Source organism: Mobula hypostoma, chromosome 3 (genome assembly GCF_963921235.1).
Source record: "Mobula hypostoma chromosome 3, sMobHyp1.1, whole genome shotgun sequence".
NCBI lineage: Eukaryota > Metazoa > Chordata > Chondrichthyes > Myliobatiformes > Myliobatidae > Mobula > Mobula hypostoma.
The window spans coordinates 222,842,368-222,851,145 of record NC_086099.1 but is presented as its reverse complement, the minus strand read 5'-3'; positions in this window follow the sequence as shown (position 1 = coordinate 222,851,145).

Genomic DNA, 8,778 nt, shown 5'->3' with positions numbered 1-8,778 from the left:
TCCTTTGCCTCTTCTCCTGTCGGTAGAAACGGTTCCGCCGGGCCTCGTAGCTAAGCCGCTTGTGACGGCCAGGAGCTGGACTTGATTGTCAGAGACTATTTAAGGCGCACACCTTTGGGAGTATTTAATAGGTGGGAGCTTATCCTCTCCATCCCGGCTAGAAATTAGGAGCTGTTAAACCGCTCAGAATCTGCAGAGAGTGGAAGGATAAGGAATTGTGTAGGCTGGAGGGATTCGTTTAATTTACTAGTATAATTCGTTCTGCACAAAGTCACAGGCAAAGGGCGTATTCCTCTAGTGTTCGACGTTCCAGGCCCCCCCTCCCCAAGATGCAAGTGTCAAATACAGGAGGATGTAGGTTTAAGGAGAGAGGGGGGAAGTTTATAGGAGATGTCAGGGGCAGGGTTTATTTTTACACAGACGGAGGTGGGTGTCTGCAATGGGCTGCCAGCAGTGGCGGTGAAGGCAGGTACAACTCTGCACCAACATGGCGGCACCAGCCATCGGGGTTCAATTCCCACTGCTGACTGTCGTTGTCCCCGTGTTCCACAGTGGTACAGGTCAGGGCGAGTGAGCCGTGGCCGTACTATGCTGCCCCCGACCCTTGCGGGCTGCCCCCAGCACCATCCTCGGACTGTGTTGGTCGTTGACGCAGGCGACTCACTTCACCGTCTGTTTCAATGTACGTGTGACAAATAAAGTTGATCTTTATAAAACATTCAAGAGGCATTTACAGCATAGACAGGGTCAGACAGATATATTCCGCGTGCAGCTTAACTTGGCGTCGTGGTCGGCAGAGACAATGTGGGCCGAAGGGCCTGTTCCTGGTCAGTATCGTTCTATGTTCCGTGATGAAGGTGTTGAGAAGCGCGGCAGTGTTGATATCATGCAAGAGTCGTTGGTTAGACTCCCACAGGTTGGGATCCCCATCTCCTTGTACTTGGGTGGGATGAATCATGAGATGGTGCCAAGCTGCCGTCTCCATTCAGGTCCTGCCTCGGGTTTAAATGCTGCAAATGGTTCTGTTTAGTATCAGAGAACGTATACAACCTGAAATACTCAACCTTCAGAAACATCCACGAAGAACAGAAGGACCCCAAAAGAATGAACCCCCCCCCCCCGCACAAGCATCAACCTTCCCTCTCCCCCCACCCCCAGCAAAAGCGTCAGCACCCACCACCCAGCAAGGCACCCAACCAGAGACCATGAGCAAAAGCTATTGCTGACCCAACAGTTCGACATGCCATAGGCTCTCTCAATGGACAGAGAGATATCACCCATTTCATAGCGAGAGAGGAGACTTTACCAGTCGCTGTTACGATATTATGGTGTGCCGCATCGCTTTTATTCCAAGATTCTCCGACTCGAGAATCGGCAGCAAAATCTCTCCATCATTGAGAGAAAGAAAGAGAGTACGATCGCTCACCTACAGAGACCTCAGAATCAGGTTCATTATCACCAGCATGTGACACGAGATTTGCTAATTTAGCAGCAGCAGCTCAATGCAATACATATTCCAGCAGAAAAGAATAAAATAATAATAAATAAATCTTATTCCGTATACTTTATACAGTATACATATAATGAATAGATTAAAAATCGTGCAAAAAACAGAAATACTAAATATTAATGAAGTGAGGTAGTGTTTGAAGATTCAGTGTCCATTTAGGACTCGGATGGCAGAGGGGGAAGAAGCTGTTCCTGAATCTCTGAGTGTGTGCCTTCAGGATTCTGCACCTCCTAGCTGATGGTAACAGTGAGAAAAGGGCATGTCCTGGGTGCTGGAGGTCCTTAATAATGGATGTTGCCTTTCTGAGACACCGCTCTGTGAACATGCCCTGGGTACTTTGTAGACTAGCACCCATGATAGAGCTGACTAGATTACAACCTTCTGCAGCTTCTTTCGGTCCTGTGCAGTAGCCCCTCCATACCAGACAGTGATGCAGCCTGTCAGAATGCTCTCCATGGTACAACTATAGAAGTCCTTGAGTGTATTTGTTGACATGCCAAATCACTTTAAACTCCTCATAAGGTATAGCTGCCTTCTTTATAACTACATCGATATGTTGGGACCAGGTTAGATCCTCAGAGATCTTGACACCCAGGAACTTGAAACTGCTCGCTCTCTCCATACATCAACTGCAGCGAAATTCTGATGTTCCATTTCCCTCGATGCCTCGGTCGACAACACCATCCTGGAATTGTTTGTCCATATGCTGCACCCCGGAGGCACCATCTCCCAAGCCTCTCCTGGAGAATGTTGGAAAATGGTCATCTGGCCGGCGAGCTCCGGAATCAGGAACTCACCCACCATAAAAACACACTGTTTAAGTGGCACTTGCAGATCAGGGACCTCGATAGAACCCCAACCACCTTGAAAAGGCAAAAAGGAGACATCAAAGAGAGGAATTTAGTCTGTTTTTGCGGACAAGCTCAGATATTCAGTGGTTTTTGATATTGGTAGGGATGGTTTTGGGGGCGGCGGGGAATTTGGGGTCAGGTTAGGGTTTAGGGATTTAGAGGTCAGGGGCAGGAGCTGGTGGTCAGAGCACTCCACGGTCATGGCCACCGATCCTCATGGACACACGTTGAGTCAGCAGGCGGGGAGGACGAAGACCAGTGATCTTCGTGGGCAAGGGACGAGGCTGGCGGCTCCTGAGGATGAGGGCTGGTGACCTTCCAGGCCGGTCAGGTCTGGGGTCAAGGCCCATGTGGGCAGGAGGGACAAAGGACAGTGATTCAGTGATGGCCCCAGTGCAGCGGGAGAGATGCAGACCCAGAATGAACTGTACAGAACAAAGGAAAATAATAGGGCAACAGGGCCACAAACCAAACACTCTCAAACTAACTAAAAACTCGAAAGCAGTAACCGAGAACTAAATTAATACTGCTCCTTGAGCAGTGTCTATCTAAATCTCTAATCTCTTTTTCTGGAACATGGACTAAGTTAAACAGGGAATGCTGTTGACAAGACTGAAACAAAAGGAGAAGAGTTAAATGCAAATACAAAGAAACCCAAATTGACTGGAACGCGTGCATTCTCATGTGCGTAATTGCCTTTTCCTTCAGCTGCCCAAAGAGTGCCCAGACTCCACAGCAGAGACCATATCTCCCCACCCCTCCCCCAGGTTGGAGGTCAGTGCCAGTCCAGTATCAGAGGGCCCGGGCCTGAGATCAGTGAGTCCCGGGGTCAATACCCCGAGGCCAGTGAAGTCTGTCGGTCAAGGGGTCCTTCTCACAGCCCACAGACGCGCCGGTTACTGGGGTGATTGGTCATTGTAAATTGTCCTGTGAATCGGGGGGGGGTGCTGGGTGGTGGGGCTCGAAGGGCCTGTTCTAGATAAATAAATAGCGTGTGTCAGTCCTCACGTAGGCTTCACGGTCTCGGTGACGGCGAGGGAGGAGGTGACCTCTCCAACTCAGCTTAAAGCCGGACAAAGTAACTTTCTTGCGGAGGCTATTATCTGCAGGAACATCACTTTGAAACATTGATCTGGCCAAGAGTGCTGACTCAGGCTCTCCACACCACGCAGCGATGGTTACAGAGTACAGCTCGATCCCGCTACGTGCCACCGGACACGTAACCCTTGCTGCAGGCCTTGTCGTGCCTTCATTGCCCACCTCCGGGCCAGAGGTCACAGCTACAGTAGGCGCCACGCCAGTGTAGCGGTCCGTGTGGCGCCCTTACAGCTCGGCGTTGGAGTTCAGAGTTCAAATCCGACGCTGTCTGTACATCCTCCCTGTGGAATGCGTGTGTTTCCTCTGGGTGCTCGGGTTTCCTCCCACAGTCTAAAGGCGTACCCGTTGTGATTGGGCTCGGGTTGAAGTGGGGGGATGCTGGGTGTTGTGGCTCAGTGGGCTCGAGGGGCCTGTTCTGCGACATATCTCAATAAATTTAACAAAATATAACGTTAATGCCACGGCCAAGAAAGCTCACCGATGCCCCACTCCCTCAGGAGGGTCAGCATGTGCCCTCTGACCCTCACATTCATTCAAAGCCTCACGGTTCGGTGTCATAGCAGCCCTGCCCGAGACAGAGGAACGATGCGCCAAGGAACTGCAGGGAGTTGTGGGCACAGCTCAGAACATCAGCCTCCCCTCCACGGACTCTGTCTACACTCCTCGCTGCCTCGGTAGAGCAGCCGGTGTAATCACAGACCCCAGGACATCCTCTCTTCCCCCCTCCCATCCGGCAGGAGAAACCAGAGCCTGAAAACTCATCCCACCAGGCTCAACGGCAGAAGCTATCCCATTGCTGAAAGATTATTGAATAGCCCCTGGTACAATAGGATGGGGTCCTGACGGCACGATCCAGCTCATTATGACTTTGCGCCTTATTGTCTGCCTGCTCTGCTCCCTCTCTATACGTGTAACACTTTATTCTGCAATCTGACACCGTTTTCCCCTGTACCACCTCAACACACCGGTGTGATGAACTTCTTGGCACCAGGGATGGCAGTCAAAACTCTTCACTGTACTCGGTACGTAGAGTTATAGAAAACTACAGAAACTGGCCCTTTGGCCCATCTAGTCCATGCCGAACTGTTCTGCCTACTGACATCGACCCGTAGCCCTCCGTCCCCCTCTCATCCATATACTTATCCAAACTTCTGCTAAGTGGTGAAATCAACCCACATCCAGCACTTCCTGTGGCCACCCATTTCACTGACTGAAGTTGTTTCCCCTCAGGATCCCCTTAAACATTTCACCTTTCACCCTTCACCCATGACCTCTAGTTCTAGTCCCCCCCAACCTCAGTGGAAAAAGCCCGCTTACATTTACCCTATCTATACCCCCTCATCATTTTGTATACCTCTATCAAATCTCCCCCCATTCTCCTGCGCTCCAGGAATAATGTCCAAACCTGTTCAACCTTTCCCTGTAACTCAGGTCGTCCAGTTCCAGCAACATCCTCGTCAATTCTCTCTGTACTCTTTCAACCTTGTTGACCTGAGACAATAATGTAAGCATCAGGGTAGTGTAGCGGTTGGCGTGACGTTGTTATAGCGCCAGTGACAGCTTCAGTTCCCACTGCTCTCTGTAAGGAGTGTGTACCTTCTCCCCGTGACTATGTGGGTTTCCTCCGGGTGATCTGGTTTCCTCCCATAGTCCGAGAATCTCTTGCCTTTACACAGTCTGGCCTCACCAGCATCTTCCCACGTCCTGTACTCTGATTTATGAAGGCCAACGTGCCATCACCTCTCTTTACGACCCTGACTGCCTGTGACAGCACTTTGGGTCTATATTCCCCGACCCCTTTGTTCTACCACACCCTTCCGCGCCCCGCTGTTCGCTGTGTTAGCCCCACTCTGGTCTGTTTGCCCAAAGCACAACACCTCACACTTGTCTAGATTAAATTCCATCTGCCATTATATGCTCCCAATGGCGTGTGTCTCAGACAGCCACTGACAACCAAGTCCAGCTCCTTAGTGGCTTGGCTACTAAGCCCGGCAGAACCGTTTCTACTGACAGGAGAAGGGCAAAGGTGGGTTACTGGTGCCTTAAAACCAGTCGCTTCGGGCAGATGGGGCTTGTCAGCCAGGGTTGGCAGCTCACCGAGGAGGAGAACTCTGGTATCAAACCTCTGCCGCCTTGCGGCTGTACCCACTCACAGGGAAGGCTTCGGGAATAAAACCCGGGGGAAAATACAGAGCTGGGGTTCCGAAGGCAGTCCTGTGTTGAGTTTAACACTGACTGACAGCTCCTGCAATGCCACTGGTGCCAAACTGTATCGGTGTCTGTTGTTCCTTTGTATTTGTCAGCAGCGTGGAGAGAGGGAGCTTGCTGCACGGACAACAGCTTGCTCTCCATGTTGTACTGCCCTGGCTCGCGTATCATATAGACAGCCAGGACACAAGACCCACGGTCGACCCTGACCAACGGAGGCCTCGAATGTTACAGTTGTGTAACATTTCCCTGTACTTCCTTGTGTTCCATTCTAACCGTTACATTAAGGGACAAGTTATTTGCCACAATCTTGTCACAGTCCAAGGTCATCTCACAATGGTTATGGGCCATAGATTCAAACAACGTGGAGACAGGCTATTCGGCCCATCGAGTCCTTGCCAGCCCAACACCCATTTACACTTCCGTCTTATTCTCCCCACAGAACACAGGACACATGAACAGAGAGCGTAGAACAAAAAACATCGAACATAGAGCACAGGACACAGGACACAGGACACAGAACGTAGAGCACAGAACAGGAAAATCAGAAAACACAGGATAAGATGTTACTATCCCTCGTGCCAATGGGTCGTGAGCACTTGCTCGAGACGGCCTTGATGTTGGGAGTGGCACAGGGTGGACACGCAGGGGTTTTCGAGTGGGCACCCTCCTTCCTCGGTGTTTTATCGATTAACCCACCACATCTCTGGAGGGCTCGACAGTGACTCCCGGCATCCCAGCGCCATCCCCCGTTGTGTCCTCCCACTCTCTTGGAGCCCGGGAGGGGTCTTTTTGCTTGATCCAAAGCCAGCGACTGCCTCTTTCTGCTGCCTCTGATGGTCTGCCGTAGAGTCTGACCATGGATCCCCAGCTCCTTCACCAATCTGATGGTGGATGTGGCTATAAATCCCCTACAACCCACTTCCACAGGACAACCTTTGGTTTTCCAGTCCCCTCGCTGAGATTCAGCTGCCAGATCTGCAGAGCGTGGCCTCTTGCACTCACATGCCTCTGCTGCTGAATCCTCACACGGGTCTGTGAGTTCCACCATGTAGACAATTGGACCAGCGAACCAAGTCTGGTCTAAGGTTGGTGGTAACAATTTCCAGTGGAAAGGTGAGTTATTTACTGACATCCACCAGCATTTTCCAATCACGGGCCATGTTCATCTATCCTATTTAGGAGGGAGATTAGTCGGTCTTTTCCCTTCCTCCTGGACAAATGCTGCTGGTGTCAGAGCGTTACTCGTTCTAGGGGGCAAGGAGTTGGTTGCTGTCCTCTTGGTCTCGGTTGCCACTGCCAGACTCTCCAAGACCTGGTTGTGATGCCAAGTGTATCTGCCTCGTGTGAGGCTGGTTTTGCAGCTTGCCAGGATATGATCGAGGGTTGCCGGAATCGGGCACAGGGCACAAGCTGGGCCCTCACCAAACCACTGGTGGAGGTTTGTAGCTCTGATGAGAAAGCCAAGTCTGTTGGCTTCCATCTCCCATATGTCCTTCCAGCTTAATTTCCTCCTCTCAGTGCTTTCCCACTGCATCCATTGCTCCTGGTTAGCCAGGGAGACAGCCTTTGCACTACCGTCTGTCTCTTATTGTCACCGCACTTCCTCGACAACCACCTTCCTTCGCTCTGGAATTGTGGCCTTGTGCCAGGTGGGTCCACTTCCGCCCATTTGATAAGGTCCCTGAAGCGTTACTGATGGTCTTGTTACGGGAGTCTTTGAGTGTCATCTGCAGACTCCCCATGGAACACTTGAATTCCTCTGTAAGGCCGGTGAAAGTTAGTTGAAGGATTCAGTTACCATAGCGACTGATGTTACTGATGCACCCTGGGACACCGAGCCTCTTCTCTACGAACGACGTGACGGTTCGCTCGAGCTTCTTCACGGTTGTTAGTGGGACCTCGTAGGCAGTGAGTGGCCACACCAGCAGGGGGTAGGAGTCCAAACTGTAAACACCACAGCTTTGGTTTTCCAGATAGCATGGTCTTGTCGATGTTATCCAGGCCACTGGCGATGTGTGGCTTTAGTTGCTGCACCTGCTCTTTGTCCGTGAGTCTGGCGTGTACCATCTACCCAGGCTTTTGTCAGGCTGTTCAGTCACTGTTGGAATTGGGTCATCACCGATGAAGAGCTTCATGTCTTTTAGCTTTCCCTTGACTATGGAGATGCTTTGTGACTTGCTGGGTTTGATTTTCATTCTGGCCCACTTGATGTTTTCCTGCAGCTTTCCAGGTAGTCACTTGGTACATGCTGCAGTGGTGGCCAGTGACGTTATATCGTCCATGTACACCCTAACAGGGGGAAGACGAAGACCAGTATTTGTCCTTTCACTGCTTACCACCCATCATGAAGTCCTGACAATGACCTCCATGGCCTTTGTGAAGGCCAGGGGTGATATAGTGTAACCTGCTATAGTGCCTACTTCCAGTCTCTGCCAGGCTGTGGTAGAATCTGTTGCTGTGAAGCATAGTTGCAGGTTTTGGAAGTACCACCTCACCAGTGTTGTGATGGGCTCTGGTATCTGGAAGAAGTCCAACGCTTCCCAGAGGAGAGCTTGGGGAATTGAGCCAAATGCACTGGTGAGGTCCAGGAAGATCACACAGAGATTTCCTCTGTCCTTCCGAGCTGCTTGGATCTGGTGCCATATCCTGCTTGTACGGTCCAAACACCTGGAGGGCCCTGGAATTCCTGCTTTCCGTACAGATGTATCAACGTACTTGTTTCTCTCCAGGTCGCTGACCAGCCTCTGTGCTGTTACAGTGAAGGAGATTTTCCCCTCGACGTTCAGAAGGCAGGTTGTTCAAATCTGACTGATGTTCTCTGCATCATTTTCTTTTGAAATCGGGGCATCGCCAGCCCTATGCCACACTTTGGGTATTATTCGCCTCTGCCACACTACCCTCACGAGCCTCCAGAGAGACCACAAGACGTCCAGTGCACTCATATATGGTCACCCGTAGGCCCAGGGGCAGATGCCGTGTGGCCCGTCTGACTGCCTTCTCACTTCTCCCCATTTGCGAGGGTCAAGATCCGGGTGGCAGGTGGGCGGCTGAATTGGCCGGATGTCAGATGTTCCTGCCCTCTGAGTGAATCCTTTCCAGGTGTTCTTC